This window comes from Neophocaena asiaeorientalis, unplaced genomic scaffold (assembly GCF_003031525.2).
Source record: "Neophocaena asiaeorientalis asiaeorientalis breed wild unplaced genomic scaffold, Neophocaena_asiaeorientalis_V1.1 scaffold503, whole genome shotgun sequence".
NCBI classification, from domain to species: Eukaryota; Metazoa; Chordata; class Mammalia; order Artiodactyla; family Phocoenidae; genus Neophocaena; species Neophocaena asiaeorientalis.
Window position 1 is genome coordinate 1372141 of NW_020173710.1, and position 21365 is coordinate 1393505.

The window sequence follows — 21365 nt, forward strand, 5'->3', positions numbered from 1 at the left end:
CATATATATATATATATATATATATATATATATACATGTATGTATGTATATACATATGATGTTGGGTTAAGTCAAAACCCAGTTCTCTGATTTACCGTGCAAGCAGGTATTGATTCCCCCTTGCTTATATAAGATTGTGTTTATATAAGTACTGCTTATAAGTATAAGCAGTACTCTTAGTTATCAAAAAGCAAACTTATTCGAGCATATACAGAATTTGGTGATTATCTAAAGGAATTAGTAATTCATTAGCATATATGAAGTCCATTCTCAAAGAAAAGACATTTCTAATTTAGTTATGAATACCTTAATTCTCTCTCCTGATGAAAAGATGCGGAGGTAGAGCCGTTCCGATGGATACTCTGAAAGTTGAGTACATAGGTCATTTGGATTCATGCTGTGGATCTTTATAGAAGCTAGCCTGACAGCCCCATAACTTGTTTGCAGTGAGTCTGCCTATATTAGTTTGCTAGGGCTGCCATAAGAAAATACCACAGACTGAGTGGCTTAAACAACAGGTTTGATTTCTTCTCAGGACTCTCTCCTACGCTTTAAAAATGGCCACCGTCTTGCCTCTTCACAGGGTCATCCCTCTGTGCACATGTGCCCTGGTGTCTCTGTATGTCCTAATCTCCTCTTTTCATAAGGACAGCAGTCAGATTGGATTAAGTCCCACCTTAAGGCCTCATTTACACTTACTCCCTCTTTAAAGGCCTTATCTCCAAATATAGTCACATTCTGAGGTACTGGAGGGTTAGGTCTTCAACATATGAATTTGGGGGCAACACAATTCACTCCATTAACACTGCCCCCAACAGTCATTTTATTTTAAATAAATCTAAAAAGTGATAAGACTGTAGTAACAGCAGGAAATAGGGAAATTGGAAATACTCAAATTAATTACTCAGCCTGTGGCTATGTTTTTTCAGGCCCTGCATTTAAGGTTATACATGAAGTGCATCTAAACTAGACAAGCTCAAAGGTGAAACAAATTGACAGCATAGAAAGGGCTGTGTAGGCAGGGCTTGTGTGTGTTTGTATAAAATGTTTAGACATAAACAGATAAGTAAATGTCTAAGATCGAAACTCATTCCTTCACATGCACCACATAAAACCTTTTAAACATGTTTATTGAGATATAATTCACATGCCGTCAGATTCATCCATTTAAAGTGTACAATTCGGGCTTCCCTGGTGGCGCAGTGGTTGAGAGTCCGCCTGCCGATGCAGGGGACACGGGTTCGTGCCCTGGTCCGGGAGGATCCCACATGCCGCGGAGCGGCTGGGCCCGTGAGCCATGGCCACTGGGCCTGCGCGTCCGGAGCCTGTGCTCCGCAATGGGAGAGGCCACAACAGTGACAGGCCCGTGTACGGCAAAAAACAAACAAACAAAAATAATAATAATAAAGTGTACAATTCAATGGTCTTAAGCAACCATCACCACCAAGTTTAGAATATTTTCATCACCTCAAGAAGAAACCCTGTGCCCATTAGCAATCACTTCCCACTTCCCTTCATCCAGTACCAGCCCCACTAATATAATTTCTTTCTGGACATTTCATATAAGTAGAATCATACAGTATGTGCCCTTTTGTCTCTGGCTTCTTTCATTTAGTTTAATATTTTCAAGATTCATCCATGTTGTATCATATATCAGTACTTCATTTTATTTCTAAATAATATTCCGTTGTACATTTTGTTTATCCATTCATCAGTTGATGGACATTTGTGTTGTTTCCTGTCTTTGGCTATTATGAATGATGATATTCTTAAAATTTATGCACAACTTTTTGTGGGGACATTTGTTTTCGTTTCTCTTAAGTATATGCCTAGTAATAGAAGTGCTGGGTCATATGGTAACTCTTTTTAATTTTTTGAGGAACCGCCAAGCTTTTCTGCAGTGGCTGTACCATTCTGCATTTCCACAAGCAATGTATGAGGGCTCTAATTTCTTCACATCCTCATCAACACTTGTTGTCCATCCTAGTTATGTAAAGTCCATTATCCTTGTGATTTTGATTTGCACTTCCCTAATGACAAATGATGTTGAGCATCTTTTCATGTGCTTGCTTGCCATTTATATGTTTTCTTGGAGCAATGCCTATGCAAGTCTTTTGCCCATTTTTTAATTGGGTTATTTTTCTTCTTGTCATTGAGTGTGTTAGTACTTTTTCTGGATACAAATCACATATATGATATACCTGATATATGATTTATCAGATATATGATTTGCAAATATTTTCTCCAATTCTGTATGTTGTCATTTCATATTCTTGGACATATCAAAGGACATATCAGTGTCCTTTGAAGCACAAGTCTTTTTAATTTTGATGTATCTATTTTTTCTTTTGTCATTTTTGCTTTTGGTGTTATATCTAATAAACCATTGCTTAATCCAAGGTCATAGAGATTTACTCCTAAGTTTTCTTCTAAGAGTCTTAATAGTTTTTGCTCTTACATTTAGGTCTATGATCCATTTTGAGTTAATTTTTATGTATGGTATAAGGGAGGGGTCCAACTTTATTCTTTCGCACGTGGCTATCCAGTTTTTCCAGCATTGTTTCTTGAAAAGATTATTCTTTCCCCATTGAATTATCTTGGCATCCATGTCAAAAATTACTTGATCATAATGTAAGGGTTTATTTCTGGATTCTCATTTCTATTCCATTGATCTATATGCCTATCCATATACCAATACCAAATTGTCTTGATTACTGCACCTGTGTAATAACTTTTGAAATTGGGAACTGTGAGTCCTCCATCTTTGTTCTTTCTTTTCAAAATTGTTTTAGCTATTCTCCGTCGCTTGCATTTCCATATAAATTTTAGGATCAGCTTGTCAATTTCTGCAAAAACTGTTGGAATTTAATAGGAAAATTAACCCTAATTTCTCCAGTAAAAAAGATATTTTTGATGTATGGCTGAAGAGCTCACCAGAATTTGAAAAGTCTGTAAGAACCAAGTTTGAAGCAGCTGGCTGAAGCTAAACAACATAGGAAAAATTTCAAAGCAAATGCTTTTCAGATAATCACCTACGTTGCCTTGAACCATTTGTAATATGCTTTGGATCTCGGAAATTCATGAAGGAGTTACAATTATGATTTCAATCATTTTATTGCATATTTTCTGAGTTCCTACTCTATGAGGTACTGTAAAGAATAAAAAATTATAAGGTATAGCCCTTTCCTTCAAAGGTCACAATCAGAACACCCTTCATTAGTAGAAACCTTTTTCCACTATTAGAACTTGTTAATACAGCCTCTTCGGATTAGTACAAGGGCATAAATAACAGGAGGATCTGTTACACATCTATTCAATTTCCAGTTTTGTGGGAAACCTAAATCTTAGGAGGATTTGGCAAAAAGCAGTGGAGAAACCATGACTTAAGGATTATTTACATGTAAAATACTACCCTTGGAGAAGCATTTGTGGGAGCAGACTTGGGTTATATACACTGATTCCTGGCTGGGACTAGTAGCAAGGCTTAGGTAGAAGAGAGAATTCGGTTGCTGCATACCTGATCTCTAAACTGACACAAATTCATAAGAAATCCTTTCTAATTTAAAATATTATTCTACTTTAACATTTACACAGTGTAGGAAACTTGACTTATACCAAAAATTATAAGAAATAATCACCCATAATACTGTAATTCAGAGATAACTGATATTGATATTTTAGGATCTTTAACTCTTTTCATGCATATATATTTTTAAGAGCTTATATAATTAAACAAGATAATTTGAATAATATTCATACTACACATCACGGGCAGTTTCCATGTTTTTTCATGGTGCATAAATGTTCCATCATATGGACACAATTTAAGCAATGTATGGAACACTCAGGGTGTACCCTTATTTTATTACCATGAATAACAATGGAAGATATAGAGGCAAATATCTTTGTCAGAATTTCTAATTACTGACTTAAGATGATAAATCCTTAAAATGAAAGTATAAGGCATGAACTCCTAAGGATAAGCAGTATCATAGATTGTAAAAATCTTCTGCACAGGAATTGGGAGCCCCAGTTTGTAGTCCTGGTTCTGGTGGCCTTGTGACTTGAGGAAAGTTAAGGAATTCTCTGAGAGCCTAACAAAATAAGGTATTTAGATTAAGAGCCCTTCTAACTCAAGTGGTCCATGTGCCTGGTCAGCATTCTTTCGGAGGCAGTATAGCTAAGAATTTACTCACTTTCCTGTTTCTTAGCAGATATCTAGAGGACATGCGATATGCAAGTCACTCGCGGTTTATGTCACCTGCAAAGTCATAGCCATGTGAAGTCTGTTGAAGTCAACTTGGGGAGCTCACTTCCAGAGATGGAATTCCTTGTGATAGAATTGGCTGGCAGGAGAAGGGAGGGTGGCTAACAGAGTTGGCTAGCCACCGCATCTGGGTGTATCAGCTCCTCTGCCTTTATTATACCTCCATAGCTTCATTTGTTTGGGTCTTGAAGGTTTTTCACCCCGGGAAGGAATAACTAGTTACGCTGGTATCAGTTAATTTTCCTTATCAGTTGGCATAAACTAATAGTTGAGTATAAAGAAAAATAGTGCACTGGAAAAATGTTGCAAGATACCAGGAAGGAAGAAAGGGAAACATATGGGAGATAAGAAGACTGCAACACAAACGCTATGGGCCTCATATTTTTGTCTAAGATATTCCAAACTACGTCACTATAAGAGGCCATACCAAGGTTACTCACCTCTGGCATATGGAATGTTACACCAGGTCGATGACAATAAATTGACGGCTCACAGCCCAATCCCAACAATAACCAAAACTACCAGAGGGGGCACTAGTGGTCCCAAGTCAGAGCATCCCTGAGATCTCCACTGCAGTAAATTCAACTGCTCCCGGAGCTCGCTGTATTGGGTGCATGGCAACTAGGAACCCCAGTGAAGCCAAGCCCATCACCTGTCTCACCCAACTGCCAGGACAAGTCAGGCTTTGTGTTAATGTGTTTATGTTCATGCTGACATTATAACTTCTGACCTGTAGCACCAGAATGGCCCAGTCTGACTGAGTTCTACACCTAGAATTTCTAATTACAACTAACCATGCCCCAAATCAGTATATTGAGAAGCATTTTCCCTAATGTTTTTCCCCAAACACATTCATCAGCTGGATCAGTAAATATTGTCTCCTCTAGCCGGTACTCAACATTTAAAATACTGCAGTGCGTATTATTCATTATCTGGATAAGGAGACCAAAAGCATAACTTAAAATTGCTAGGAGAACAAAAGGCCTTAGATTTTTCACTGTCGCTAGCTGGGGAGAGTGGGGAGGAGTATTGGAGCAGATGGCAGATGGCAGTATTTTGCCTCTCCTGGGACCAGACCAAACGGAGGGAACCAAAAAGCAAACATGAATTGTATCCATCTGCTGAACCCCCAAAGAAATTTCACATAAATTTCAGTGAACCATGAAACTAACCTAAGTTATTTACAAAACAAAGTGTTTGGTAAAGCAGGACAAACCAGAAGTGAACCTACTTTCTAAAAAATTTGCGTATGCGTAAAACTTAACTATTACAAAAATGGCCAAAGAGAACTTAAATTGAATCTTGCTTTGGTAAATCAGAGTCCATAATCAGGAGCATCTTCTAAAAGGTGAGTTTGGCATGAGGCAAAAAAGACAGATCTTCGTGAAACTCTGTGTGTGGCAAGAGTATACCCCTAAGTATGGGGGGCGGGGGGAAGGTACAGACAGACTGCAGAAACGGCAAAGGCTGGAATAGACACTGGTGGCAATGGGAGCGGAAGGTGATGGAAAGCCTTAAAACCTCCTGAGAATCGAGTTGAAACAGATACAGAAGACAGAAGAGAATGATTCCACTTCATGGTTGATTATTATGAATTGACCCATAGAATGTACGTGAAAGTTGATCACAGGGTCTTGCAAGTATGAGATGCTCAACAGATGTTCAATCGCAATTGAGTCTGTTGCAGTGCAGAGTACAATGTGAAAAAGGCTAGAGTAACAGAAGAGAGATTGGGAATTATGTGTGACTTCATTGGCTCTATTTTTGCCTTGACATGGGCATTTGCTAAATCAAAGGAATAAACCATTAGAGGCTGGATTCCGTCAGCCAAGCTTCTGTGCATCTCCATTAGGGAGAGGATTTATTTTAAGCTTATAAATAAACAAATACATGAAAGCATTTCACTCTCATGCGTTAATGTCGAGAACAGAACATTTTGTTTCTCCTTCCTCAAGGCCCTCTCCCTTCAATCTAGAGCCTGAGCTAAGAAAATAAGGGTATGCGTATATGCTACAGCCCACAGGCAAAAACTCTCCTCTGCATCTTATATTCTAGCCCAGGATTTCTTGAGCGTCAGGCACATACAACCTGCATCAGATGAGGGGAGAGGAGGTGTGCTTAGAATGCAGAATCCAGGGTGCCCCAAACCTCCTGAATCAGGATCAAAGGGAGGCAGGCCCTGGAATTTGCATATTTACAAACTCACCAAGCAATTCTGATAAGCACTAACATTTTAGAAGTCCTGGGTTGGAGCAGCTGTTGTTAAAGATAAGTACACACAGGGACTTCCCTGATGGTCCAGTGGTTAGAGGTCCGCGCTTCCACTGCAGGGGGCCAGGGTTCGATCCCTGGTCAGGGAACTAAGATCCCACAAATGCACAGCGAGGCCAACAACAACAACAAAAGATATGTACACATACCCCTGAGGATACATGAAGATTTTCCAAAGCATACATAGGCACAGATAGTCTTAAAGGAATCAATTTCCAGATCCTCCATTTTCATATGTCCTCAGAGTTCCTAAAATCCATCTGCCTGAGAAAGAGGCAACCTGCAGAATCTCCTTTCCTGCCTCGCCTTTCATGATCACCTGTATCTCCCTTGACAGACCAAAAAAAAAAAAAAAATCATACTTATCTATCCTAAAACTTATGTAGGGAATGGCCCCAGGGTGTAAAAACCACCATAGAGGCAAACAGAGGGGCAATTCAAAATACTGGTGTCGGTGCTGAGAACATGTGTGACTACAACAATGGGGTAGCGTATCTTCTTGCCAATTAAGTGGTTTCCGATTCTTTGCTTTCAACAAAATTGAATGAGAACCTAATTGTCAGATAACCATTAAAAAATAACTTTGGTAATAGATCACTTCTATTTTTTTATATACTTGGAAAGGTTCAAAGAATTGAGTGGCATTGCTAAAACAAAATTCTCATATACTTAAATTTGTGAATAAGGTTCCTCAATGCTTATGTCTATAAATGGAAAAGAAAATAGGAACAAAATTGAAGCTGAATGCTGTGTCCTTTTAGCAGTAAGAACTAGTCAGCCACAGAAATATGAACTAATTGAAAAGGGCCCCATATACCACATTTAGAGCTGTATTTCCAATAAAAATGTACTCCTCATGTTTAATAATTGACTAAAATTGGTACATTTATTTTGATCAAGCCTTATAGCCATATAACTGTAAGGCTAACTCAAATCAGAAGAAAAGTGTTAACATTTAGAGCACTGTGGTCACAGGAAATGAAAAATATAAGTTTAACATGTGTATCTGTATATTTGCTGCAAAGAAGCATGACAGGGTGATAAATATAAACATTTTCAAGAATGAAAATATATTACATTAGGATAAAAATCTGGGAGAAGAGGAATGGAACTATATGTTCAAGGAGAAAAGGGAATAATAGTTTTCAACTGTTAAAAGAGGAACTTGTCACCGGGGCACGAACCCGTGTCCCCTGCATCGGCAGGCGGACTCTCAACCACTGCGCCACCAGGGAAGCCCTTGTCTATATGTTTTTGAAAGGAAAGATGGTAGCTGTCGAATTGTTATGGTTGAATATTATGGCATGTAAAATATATCTTTAAAAAGCTGTTATTAAGAGCTTCCCTGGTGGTGCAGTGGTTGAGAGTCTGCCTGCCGACGCAGGGGACACGGATTCTTGCCCCGGTCCGGGAAGATCCCACATGCCGCGGAGCGGCTGGGCCCGTGGGCCATGGCCGCTGAGCCTGCTTGTCCGGAAGCCTGTGCTCCGCAACGGGAGAGGCCACAGCAGTGAGAGGCCCGCGTACCGCAAAAAAAAAAAAGAAAAAAGAAAATTGGGAATGGGGTGGGGGGTATACATATATGGAATAACCACTGATTTCCCTCACATTCCTAAAAATGAAGTTCTGAAAAATATATATTTGATGGCAAAGTATTATAAAATTTAAGTAAACTCTTCTGCATTCAAATGGGCTGTTTTTTTTTTCAAATGGGCTGTTTTTAATAGAAAGTTGTCAAGGATTTCTTTGAAATGATGGTGCGTTCCAGGAGCAGCGTGTGTCTTAGCTCTGTCATTAGCTTTATGACTTTGGGCAAATAACCTCCCCCCTTCCCTGGGCTTCATTATCCCTATCTGCAAAATAAGGGATTGAATACAAAGATATTTCAAGTCCTTCCTGCTCTAACTGGTGATCTCGCCTATTTCACCTAGTTGTTTTTTATTTTTCCTTTAGCAATCTGTTTTTAAGTCATTGTGTAATTTCAGTTCACCTCCACTAGAGGGTAGCCAGAGAAAGGAGATGAAACTCAAAACGCTTGTATTCTTTGCAGTCAGTCTGGACCCCACCCCCCCCAAAACAAAAGTCAGCGGAAGAAATTGATGCTACATGGACAAAAATGGAATTGCCATTTCTGCTGATTTCATTTCTCTTAGCAATTGTGCTCCTATATTACACGAAGAAATTATGAGAGACGTGTTTTATACGATTTTCTTTTTATTCAATATAAGGAAATCAAGTATATACTTGCCTTGTCCATACTGTCTGCCCCCAGCTAAGAAATTCAATCTTTACTATATCAATCTTCAAGCCCACCCCTTTCCCATTCTTTTTTTTATAAATTAATTTTATTTATTTATTTTTGGCTGCGTTGGGTCTTCGTTGCTGCGCGTGGGCTTTCTCTAGTTGTGGCTAGCGGGGGCTACTCTTCGTTGTGGTGAGCAGGCTTCTCATTGCGGTGGCTTCTCCTGTTGCGGAGCACGGGCTCTAGGTGCGCGGGCTTCAGTAGTTGTGGCGCGTGGGCTCAGCAGTTGTGGCTCACGGACTCTAGAGCTCAGGCTCAGCAGTTTGGTGTACGGGCCTAGCTGCTCCACGGCATGTGGGATCTTCCCGGACCAGGGCTCGAAACCGTGTCCCCTGCATTGGCAGGCAGACTCTTAACCACTGCGCCACCAGGGAAGCCCTCCCATTCTTTTTACTGGGATTTCCAATCAAGAATTTTGATTAGGAACTTCATTGATTTCCATTTGCTTACCACAAAAAATTCTATACTCTGGACAACTTTCTGATAAGCTTTGTTTCCCATCACTCCCCAGAAATCATCCGGTACCCCAGAGGTGCACCTCTCCATAAAAATCCCCCAAGTATAGCCTTGGTCTTTGCAGGGCTGAACTCACTGTGGTGTGACAGAACTCCTTGGAGAAACGGCTGATTTCAGGGCTAGACAAGGTAGGAACAAGATGACTCTGGAACATGTTATGCCAGAAATTAAGGAAGTGCTCAAAATAAATGATGGGGGTATGTCACAAGAACAAGAACCAGCTTGAAAGGGACATAGGCCAAATATGTGACAAATTGAGAACCCAAATAACTAAGTACAGTCATGAAATATGAAACTGAAAAAACAGAAAGCCATGAGTCTATAACAATAATAGATAGACGTAAACACGTACATGCCTACATAAATGGAGGAAAAGGGAGGGATCTTGTTAACTGTAGAGTACAACTGGTGAAGGCAAAAGAAGTACTTGAGTTGGAAAATCGACATCATGTTAAATATTGATCAGACAAGAATCATCAATGGCTTTTGATTAGGAGTGGGGTATTTGCATGGTCTTAAAGTATTACCCCACAAATTGCTTGTCAACTGCATAGTAAAAAAAATAACTATACAGTGAAGAAATTGGTTAACATCTTGACCAAGTGATCAAATTAACATCACCAGAGAGGCACAAATGGACAGTGTGTGCCTCCAGATGTGAGACCCTGAGACGGACCCAGCATTGCCTCTGTAGTATTTCAGTTGAGAAAGCATCACCTGAATGTCAGGCAAACCTCAAATAAAGGATGTCCTACTGAAAAAATGAGGAGGGTGAGGACTGTATTGCTTGAAAATGTCAATGTCATAAAAGACAACGTCTATGGAAATGTTTCGAGTTGAAAGAGACACGACAATTAAATATATACCTGATCCTAGACTGGATCCTGTATGGGAGGGAGGATCATGCTATAAAGGACATTATTGGATCAGTTGACAAAATTGGAATATGATGGTAGATCACATAAAATTGTGTCAATATTAAATTTACTGAAGTCGATAACTGTACTGTGGTCATGTAAAAGAATATCCCTATTCTTATGAAATACATGCTGAAATATTTAGGGGTAATGGGTCATAAATTATGTAACTTATTCTCAAATGGTTCAGAAAAAACAAATATGTATACAGAGAGAGAGAGAGCGCGCATGTACAGCAGTCAGAGGTATTCTCTGTACCATTCTTATTCTTTCAACTTTTCTGTAATTTTGAAGTTATTTCTAAATTTACAAGCTTGAAAAATGTGGCTGCAAATCCTGATCATGCCCCTTAGATCTCTACAACCACAGGCAATATGCATGACTTCCCAGCAGAGACAGCTACCAATCATTGACGCTTACCATGGGTCGATGTGGGAGGCACTGCGCCTGCATCATCTCAGTCCTCAAAACAATACTTCAGGGGACGTTTTACCCTGCTTGTATAGATGGGGAAACTGAGGCTCGGAGAAGTTAAGTAACTTGCCCCAAATCACCTAGTTATTAACTGGTAGGGTTGAGATTTGAACACAGGTCTGATACTGATACCTCATTTCCAAAGAAGATAATAGTACCTAGTCATATTTATTTTTTCTTTTTACATAGTAATTATGGTACTCTTAAAAATTATTTAATTACTTTTTTTTTTTTTTTAATCGGCAGGCGGACACAACCACTGCGCCACCAGGGAAGCCCTATTTAATTAATTTATTTAACATTGTAATAGTTTCTTTTCTGTCTTCCCCCACTGCCTACAAGGGCAAGGGTCGTTGTCTATTTTGTTTAATTATGTCCACAAGCATCTGGAATAATGTCTGGCACATAGCAGATGCTCAGTAACGCTTTCAATGAAGACTTAAGCCTTACGAGTGTTAGGAGGGTTAAATAGGATGATGTAAATAGCACTTTTGGTATCCTTTGCTTGCGGGATCTTAGTTCCCCAACCAGGGATAGAACCCATGCCCCCTGCAGTGGAAGCGTGAGTCCTAACCACTGGGCGCCAGGGAATCCCCCCTTTGCTGTAAGTTTTAAATGAGTTTGTCACTTTTGAGCAGGGGCCCTATCAGTTCTGTCAAAGCTTTGTGATTGACAAATCTCTCCTCACAGAGCTATGGTAGGGAGCCGTCTACCTTGTGCTTGTGGATAGAAAACAGCCAGGCCGTAAGGCATACTCTGCTTACATGTATAAAACACCTTAAAGGCACTAAATTACTGGAAAGTCTTTCATAACTTAAGACAGAATTTTAAAATACGATCAGTTTCCAATCTTTTTCAACTCCTGGACACTGACAAGGAAACCCTTCTTTTCCTAAGGGAGACAGATTTTCCACGTCATTGAAAATAAAAATGTGATGGTAGCATCTCCATTCTAGGAGCCCAAGAAAAGCTAAAAAATGTTGGGGAATTGGTGGAAGGCAGAAACTCAAGACCGGAACAAATAACATTGAGGTTTCAGGCATATTTTTAGTATATTTTGCTGGCCCCACTTTAAGGAGGAAATAAAAAATAATGAGAGGGGCTTCCCTGGTGGCACAGTGGTTAAGAATCCACCTGCCGATGCAGGGGACACGGGTTCAAGCCCTGGTCCGGGAGTATCCCACATGCTGCAGAGCAACTAAGCTCATGGGCCACAGCTACTGAGCCTGCGGTTTTAGAGCCCGTGCTCCGCAACAAGAGAAGCCACCGCAATGAGAAGCCCACGCACCGCAATGAAGAGTAGCCCCTGCTCGCTACAACTAGAGAAAGCCCGCGTGCAGCAACGAAGACCCAACGCAGCCAAAAAACAAATAAATAAATTTATTTTTAAAAAATGATGAGAAAAAAAATATGTCAGCCAAACAAAAAGGGTAGTCTGTGATTTTCATGCGAACAGTGTCTGGGTTTGTTAACCACTTAATCCCAACCCCTAGCCCAGGGCCTAGCATATAGTAGGTACTCAGGTAAATACCTATAAGCTGATGAACTGTCAGCTTTTGCTGCAGTAATGACCCCTCAAATTCCAGATACAACAACAAACCTTTATCTCTTGCTCACGGTTCTGTGGGCTGGCTGTGGGTCTACTGGGATTGGCCAGCCTGGCCTCTTAGTTTTGGGTTCAGGTCTGCTCATTCATTCAGGACCCATGCCAAAGAGGAGCAGCTACCTGTATATGGTCTTCTTTTAGTGGACGGCAGGAGGACAAGACAGAAGCAAAAATACAAAATGCGTCTTAAAGCCTCTGCTCAGAACTGATACACTATCACTTTGGCCCACGAATATGGGCCAAGTGAAACCCTGGGTCAAAGTAGGTCACATGCTCAAACCCAAAGTAGATAGAAGGAAGAAATATACTCCACTTACTCCACTGGGTGGGATGTACTACAAAGTTGCATTGCAAAGGGTGCAGATGTATAATTCTGTTATAGGCAGGAGGAAGAGATGAGAATAATTAGCCAGTATTCTAGACATTCTTGTCCACACACCAGAGCAGAGTTGAGGCGGCTGCAAAGTCCTGTTTATTTATTCTTATGATAATTATCTATGTATTTGTGCTTATTTAATTAACACCTATCTCTTGCACTGAACAAGAGTTCCTTGAGGGCCGGGACGGCGTCAAGTTATGCTCACCATTGAAACCCCAGCATCTAGAACAGTACCTAGTACGTAGTAGGTGCTTCATAAATGTCATTGAAATAATGGATGAATAAGTGAATCTCTGTGTGTTCCATTAGGGTTTTTACCTGACCCATTTCTCTTTCTAGAATATCAGAGTGTTTCACAGTTCAGTCCAAGATGCCCGGCAATCGCTTCAGAGAACAGAGGTCACTGTTAAGACTTGGGAGAAAATATGACAAAAGGACAAAGGTTTGTTTAAGAGATTCTAGAAGAGGAACCTACAAGCTGGACTTTAGGGCTGACTCTGCAATCACAGAATGTATCTGGAAAGCCTTGATAAGGAATGCCCCTCTGAGGACACTTGATTTCTGACACATATTGAATAAAGTTGAACAGAGATAACACGTTAGCCAGTCTTGCACAAAAACTCCAGGGCATAAACCAAGTAGGCAAAGGAGAAAAGCTCCTCACACAAGCGTTGACGGGGGAAAAAACAAATCATTACCGCCCATTTACTTAGTCATGCTGAAGAGATCTGGAGTTGTTAAATAAAATGGACCTTATTCTCAGTTAAACCCTTCCTGAGGGCTCCGTGCACAGACAGAGGTGTTCTGAGCAGAGGCGTATACATGCTGTAAGCATACAATTTCATTGAAATCTTGGGTTTAACTTTAAAAATCCATGCATTTTTGCTTTTTACTCCATAATATACCCAAGTTTGTTGTCATAGAAAAGTACTATTTATTTTTTTATATAAATTTATTTAATTTTGGTTGCATTGGGTCTTCGTCGCTGCACGCAGGCTTGCTCTAGTTGCTGCGAGTGGGGGCTACTCTTCGTTGTGGTGCGTGGGCTTCTCATTGCGGTGGCTTCTCTTGTTGGAGAGCACGGGCTCTAGGAGCACGGGCTTCAGTAGTTGTGACTTGCGGGCTCTAGAGCACAGGCTCAGTAGTTGTGGCTCGTGGGCTTAGTTGCTCCACAGCGTGTGGGATCTTCCTGGACCAGGACTCAAACCTGTGTCCCCTGCGTTGGCAGGCGGATTCTTAACCACTGCGCCACCAGGGAAGTCCCATTTTACCCATTTTTAAGTGTACGGTTCAGTGGCATTAAGTAACACACATTGTTGTGCAACCATCACCGCCAACCATCTCCAGGACTTTTTCATCTTCCCAAACTGAAACTCTGTGCCTATTAAACACTAAATCTCTACTCCCTCCTCCCTCCAGCCCCTGGCAAGCACTCTTCTACCTTCTGTCTCTATGAGTCTGCTTCCTCTTGGAACCTCGTATAAGTGGACTTAAACAGTATTTGTCCTTTTATGACTGGCTGATTTCACTCAGGGATATGCACATTTTTAAGGTCCTTGATACATACTGTCTATCAGTCAGGTTTCTTAGCTGCAAACAACAGAAGCTGACTCTGGAAGATTAAGCAGAAAATGAGTTTATTAAAGGATATTGAGTTTTTCACAGAATTGTTGGGAGGACTGGATAATCAAGGCTAAACTGCCAGAAATGATGCCCCAAACCAGGTCACAGTACAAGCGTGGTGAAAAAGATATCATAATCTAAGTAAATAGCACATCTTAGAGTTGTACACATGTGGTGGCCTTGAACCTCACTATAAAAAACCTCACTGCCCTACACTGTCGTCAGCACCAAAAAAAGAGCAGAACCCCGTTTTTCATCACCAATGTCAGCAAAAATGGAAGCTCCATGTAGAGTCTGATTTAATTATCATCCTTACTGTGGATTCGAAGTCTCCTGAAAGCAAAGCTGAGGTCACATGCTTGCAGGCTAACTGCAAGGGACACTGAGAATCTGAGACGGGCCTTATAAACTTGGAATTTCCACAGGCATAGAAAGTAAGTTTGCCAGATAAAACACAGGACACCTGGTTAAGTTCAAATTTCAGATAAGCAACAATTAATTTTTAAGTACAAGTATATCCCATTTATGGGATATACTTGTACTTAAAAATTAATTGTTGCTTATCTGAAATTCAGACTTAACCAGGCGTCCTATGTTTTGATTTGCTAAATTTGGCAACCCTAATAGAAATGCCGTTCAAAGCTGATGGGCAGCCATGAGTGAATATTTCCAACACCCACCACACATTGCTTTAGCAAACAGAAGCACCAACAAGGAACAGGAAGTTCTCACCCACCAATAGTCTCACTTCAAAAAAAGGTTTGCCAATTTGATAGGCAAGAAATGATATTTAACGATTGTTTTAATTTGCCTTTCTTTGACTTTTAGTGAGGCTGAACAAGTTTTCAATCCTCCATGATTTTTATCTCCCACTTTGTGGACTGATCAATCTTGTGCTGCTCTTTCTGCGTTCCTTATCAAAGAGAGCATCGGCTCTTCATACAATAAATACATTATCCGTGTGCCTAGTTTACTATTGATTTTTTTTTTTTTTTTTTTTGCGGTACACAGGCCTCTCACTGTTGTGGCCTCTCCCGTTGCGGAGCAGTCTCCGGACGCGCAGGCTCAGTGGCCATGGCTCACGGGCCCAGCCGCTCCGCGGCATGTGGGATCTTCCCAGACCGGGGCACGAACCCGCGTCCCCTGCATCGGCAGGCGGACTCTCAACCACTGCGCCACCAGGGAAGCCCTACTGTTGATCTTTTAAGCCATGATCCTTTTATTTACAGAGGTTTTACATGATCAAGTCTCTTGCTTTCACCCTCATACATGGAACAACTTCCCCTATCTAGATATCAGATATTCACTTATATTTTCTTCTAGTTTTTTATGGCTTGATTTTTTTTTTAACTTTTCAATGTGCATGGAGTGGGGTGATTATAGACTTTTTTCTAAATAGGTAACCAATGATCCTACTAGGATTTGTTGAAAAATACAAGGGGTTTCTTTTTCAAAACACTTGTCAGTGTAGTCAGTTTCTCTCTTCCATTACCTGACAGCACTGAGCCCTTTCAACGCCTTCCTTTCAGCTTATCCCTGTGACTTAAAACCAGCACCTACCAATAATGACAGGAATCTCATTTGGACTCTTCTCTTTGCTCATTCTATATATTTGGATTCATAAGTAAAGACATTCAAAAGCTCTCTCTTTACTCCTAAGAACTACATGTGACATTCAGGTAATTCCAATGATGATGGGGTTATGTCTTTGGGATCCAAGTGGCCTCCCTCTATGTGGATGTAGACAGCTGGGTCGGAGTATATGAATAGTTTCTCCCATAATTTTGGTCTGTCTCTAAAATAAACTATCCATTACAATAAAATGTTGTTAATAATGATTTAATCTCTATTTAGAAAGAGGCAATACACAATTTATAGCAAGATTTAAAGAAACACAACACCTAAGTACAATTCAATATCATTTTCATTAATCCTCAAATATCATCAATATCATTACCCTTCCATTCCCTCTTCTTTTCACTCGCGATGCTTAGGGTGTGCTGTTCACCAAGAATCTTATCTGTAATAGTTTTTACCAGTCTCAGAAAACATTAATTTTTTTCTGTACCCCATCAGCCGTCTGTAGCTTTTCCCTTCTATGACCCAAAACAGAAAGAAGAAAGAAAGATCACTGTTGTATTACCACTGTGTACAGGGTCTGCTTTTCTGTGCCTGGATTTTTCCAATCAGGGAAAAATTTTGTTCACTGAATCCCCTTATCCTTCCATTTGAAACTCAGATTGATGTAAAATCCCAATTTGCCTCATACACTCAAGGCTATCTATCTTTTGGAGTCTTCCCAAATTCCCTTTAAGTCTATTTCTTAGTTTTGAAGAGATCAGACTATATCTCCAACTGATTTTTGTTCAATTCAGGCAACATGATTATTGTGACTACAAACTCTGGAGCTAAGTCTGCCTGACTTTCAATTCTGCCGCCCTTATCTCCTAAGCTCCGTGTCTCAGCTTACTTATCTGTAAAATTGACATAAAATGATATCTATGCCATAGAGTTGTTATGAAAATGAAGTTTGTTGGAAATTGCCCGGCGGTCCAGTGGTTAGGATTCTGCACTTCCACTGCAAGGGGGCACGGGTTCGATCCCTGGTCGGGGAACTAAGATCCCACAAGTAGCGTGGCCAAAAAAAGAAAAAAAAATTCAATTAAATTTGTTAATACTTGTAAACCACTTAGAAGAGTGGGTGGCACGTACTCAACTTGATATGTGTTAGTTACTCAATCACATAAGTGATTAGAATTCACAACCAAATGTAACAATGGAAGAGCAATGATCCATAAAGTTTGGACGAAACTGGTGGACGAAACCATCCTGTTCCTTTTATCCTAGTTTATTATAAGTATTATGTGATACAGAACTCAGATCAACTCCTACTCATAATTTAATGTATTATATTAATCTCTACTGAGAGGCTAACTTCTAGAATGTCCGTATCGGATGCCCAAATAAGTAACCTAGGAAAATACACATTTTAGTCATCTCTCAGTATTCTTCACTGGTACATATGTGTACACGTGTCCAATACAGGTGGGAACACTGTCTTCTGAATATGGCTTAATACCATATGAAACTTAGCAGGTATCATTGCTTGGTACTGATAAGAGGCATGTCTACAGCGTGTAAAATATTGGCAACCAATCAGTGAAAAGTATACTTTTGTAACAAATTTTTGAATTTATTATAAAAAGTTCAGATTTATTAGCAATAGATTATCCATGGATAAATAAAAGTTTAAGAAAAACTAAAATTCTGTTACTATTTTTCCGGTTTTATTGAGATATAATTTACATATAACATTGCATAAGTTTATATAATGATATATGTATATACGTGAAATGATTACCACAAGAAGCTTAAATAACATCCATCACCTCACATAGTTAAGATCTTTTATATCCTTGTGATGAGAACTTTTAAAATCTACTCTCTTAGCAACTTTCAAATACATAATACATATTGTTAACTATAGTCATTATGCTGTACATTACATCCCCAGGACTTATTTATCTAACAACTGGGAAGTTTATACCTTTTGACCACCTTTCACCCAGTTGCCTCATCCCCTATCCCCTACCTCTGGCAACCACAGATCTGATCTCTGTTTCTATAAATTTGGTTATTTTATTTTTTTTAATTTATTTTTTATCTTTTTAAAACGTATTTATTTAGGCCACGCTGTGCGGCATGTGAGATCTTCGTTCCCTGACCAGGGATTGAACCCATGCCCCCTGCAGTGGAAGCACAGGGTCCTAACCACTGGACAGCCAGGAAATTCCCTGGGTTTTTTTTTTTTAGGTTCCACATATAAGTGAGATCATGCAGTATTTGTCTTCTGTCTGACTTATCTCACTTAGCATAAGGCCAAGATCCATCCATGTTGTTGCAAAGGGTAGGATCTCACTTATATGTGGAATCTAAAAAAGCCAAACTCATAAAAACAGAGAGTACAATGGTAGTTACCAGGGGCTCGGGGTGGGTGGGGAAGGAACTGAGGAGATGTTGTTTATGGGTGCAAAGCTGAAACCAGTAGATAAGTAAGTCCTGGAGAGCTAATACATGGCATAGTGACTATAGGCAACAACAATACTGTATTACAAACTTCAAAGCCTCTTAGGAACTTTGAAGTTTATCATACAGTATTGTATTATCCTTACTGTTCTCACCACACACAAAAAAAGATAATTACGTGACATAATAGAGGTGTTAACTTACACTACAGTGGTAATCATATTGTAATATATCAATGTGTCAAATCAACACGTTGTACTTCTTAAAGTTATACAATGTCAATTATATCTCAGTAAAAATAAATCAATTTTTAAAAAGAGGTAAATTTAGAAAAATAAAATAAAGTGAGAGAGCATTCCAGGAAGCAAGAAGAAGCAATACAAAGGCCCTGAGGTAGAAACAAGTGTTGCGTTTTCAGAGGTTCTAGTTAAAAGGAGGCTTTTTGCTTAGAAGAGAGGGAAGACATGCCCTGGGGGATAGGGCAACAATGCCTGGCATGCTACCACTGGCATCTTCTAGGGGCTGTGGCCAAAAGGAATGTATACTCATATACACTATTAGGATACTATACTAATTTTTATTATCTACTAACTGTAGATAATACTATATCTACAGTTGTTAAAATCTCACTTAAAAAATTAATATCGGCATTTTTTCAAATCATTAAAGAAAATATGATTTTTAAATGGCTATTATATAATAGATTGAATACTTATATTCAATACAGAGGTTTATTTCCAAGCTTTCTAGATAATGTTATTCTACAAAAATTTTATAAATAGTGTTGTGATTGAAATATTTGTATATCAGTTCTTATGAAGCAACAATGTTTAAATTTTTAAAGAAAGGTTTTTTGAAAAATTAATATACATGATCTTGATTTTTAAAAATCAAATAGAAAAGTTTTTTCCAAATACATATATAGTAGTTTTTTAAATAAATTTATTTATTTTATTTATTTATTTTTTATCTTTAGCTGTGTTGGGTCTTTGTTGCTGTGCGCGGGCTTTCTCTAGTTGCGGCGAGCAGGGGCTTCTCATTGTGGTGGCTTCTCTTGTTGCGGAGCACAGGCTCTAGGCGCGGGCTTCAGTAGTTGAGCGTTGGGTCTTCGTTGCTGCACGCAGCTTACATTTTTATAGAGGCTTAAAAATATTTTTTCACTGTAAGGGAGTTTCTGCCCTGTCCTTTTCTTCCCTGATGGAAGATGTAGGGATTGTTGCCACTCTTTCAGCTAAAAGAATTGTAGATCTTCAGTTTGACACTGTCAGCCAGACTCTGATGCTGTTTCCTCTTTATATGTTTTCTCCTTTCTTCTAATACCAAGTATTTGATTTCTGAAGGAGAGACTCTGACCAAGCTAACTACTAACATCCCTAGTGGGCAGAGACTATTGCAACAAGCCAACTCAGGTGTTGCCAGCCAGTCTATGGATTGACGTAATTGGTTAAGTGCCCATCTCTGGTCCAGTCACTGGCTACCATTAAGGAACAGCCTCAGACCACTTGTTTCAGCAGGGGATTATAGGAATAAATGAGAACAGTAGGCATAGAAAAATGCTGAGATTTCTATATCTAATAGAAGGAAAGAGAAGCTGCCTTCCCCCATCATTGGGTATACTATGGTAATTCCGTGTAGAGAGGCCAATACGTGGAGTCCACAGGCAGGGTTAGAGAATTTCACTTGGCTTTCTCACAAACATCTCAAACTCAGCATACCCAAAATTTAACTTTGATCCCTTCTCCAAAGTCTTCTGCAATCCCCACTAGTCTTTCCCATATCAATAAATGCCATAACCATTCAGCCATTTTTGTTGTTGTTCACGCCTTGCGGCACGTGGGATCTTAGTTCCCTGACCAGGGATGGAACCCGTGCCCCCTGCAATGGAAGCATAGAGTCCTAACCACTGGACCGCCAGGGAATTCCCCAGCCAATTTTTTTTTTTACATCTTTATTGGAGTATAACTGCTTTACAATGGTGTGTTAGTTTCTGCTGTATAACAAAGTGAATCAGCTATACATATACATATATCCCCATATCCCCTCCCTCTTGCGTCTCCCTCCCATCCTCCCTATCCCACCCCTCGAGGTGGACACAGAGCACTGAGCTGATCTCCCTGTGCTATGCAGCTGCTTCCCACTAGCTATCTATTTTACGTTTGGTAGTGTATATATGTCCATGCCACTCTGTCACTTTGTCCCAGCTTACCCTTCCCCCTCCCCGTGTCCTCAAGTCCATTCCCTACATCTGCGTAATTGCATCTTAATATGAAGAAATCATTTGGAATAGATTCACTGGAGCAAAGGGAGGAACACAAGTGCCATTTTACCATATTTAGGCATGCTTTAATTCAGCTATTTCAGAAATCATTCCTTCATTCTAGAGAACTCAACTCCTGAGTTTTTAGAAATCAAAGGCTCTATTTGTTTATATTCACTTGTAATTAGAAATTCTGACTTTGTTAGATTAAGACTCAAGATTACAAGACCCGGTTTTGTTTCTTTTGTTTACTTGTTTATAACTTTTTTCCCAACTAAAATATCCCTGGGGAGTGCAGAGAATGAGTTGGGGCCACTTGCATGCGACTGAACAGATTGTCCCTCCACGTCCCCAGGGGGTGCCACTCACATAGTCTGCGATGTGGTTGGTGTCCTCTAGAATTGTTCATTGTGGCAGCCCTCGTGGTGCATTTGTTTAATACGTAATTCTGAGTGTCACCGAAACTGCAGTCATAGGGGAGGACAATATATTTTAGTATGATGTTTAGTTGGTAAATGCTGCCTATGCATTAATTCCCTGACTATCGTGTTTTCCTTCTAGTGATCATTTATGGACTTTTAGTAGTTGTTGGGCATGGCACACCATTTAATAAAGCAGATTATCACATAATAAGAACAATTATATGAATGTGTTCCCTTAGGCATCATCGTTCCCAACACTTTCTGTCTTCCTTGGCAGTCTTTTTTTTTTTTTTTTTTTTTTTTCC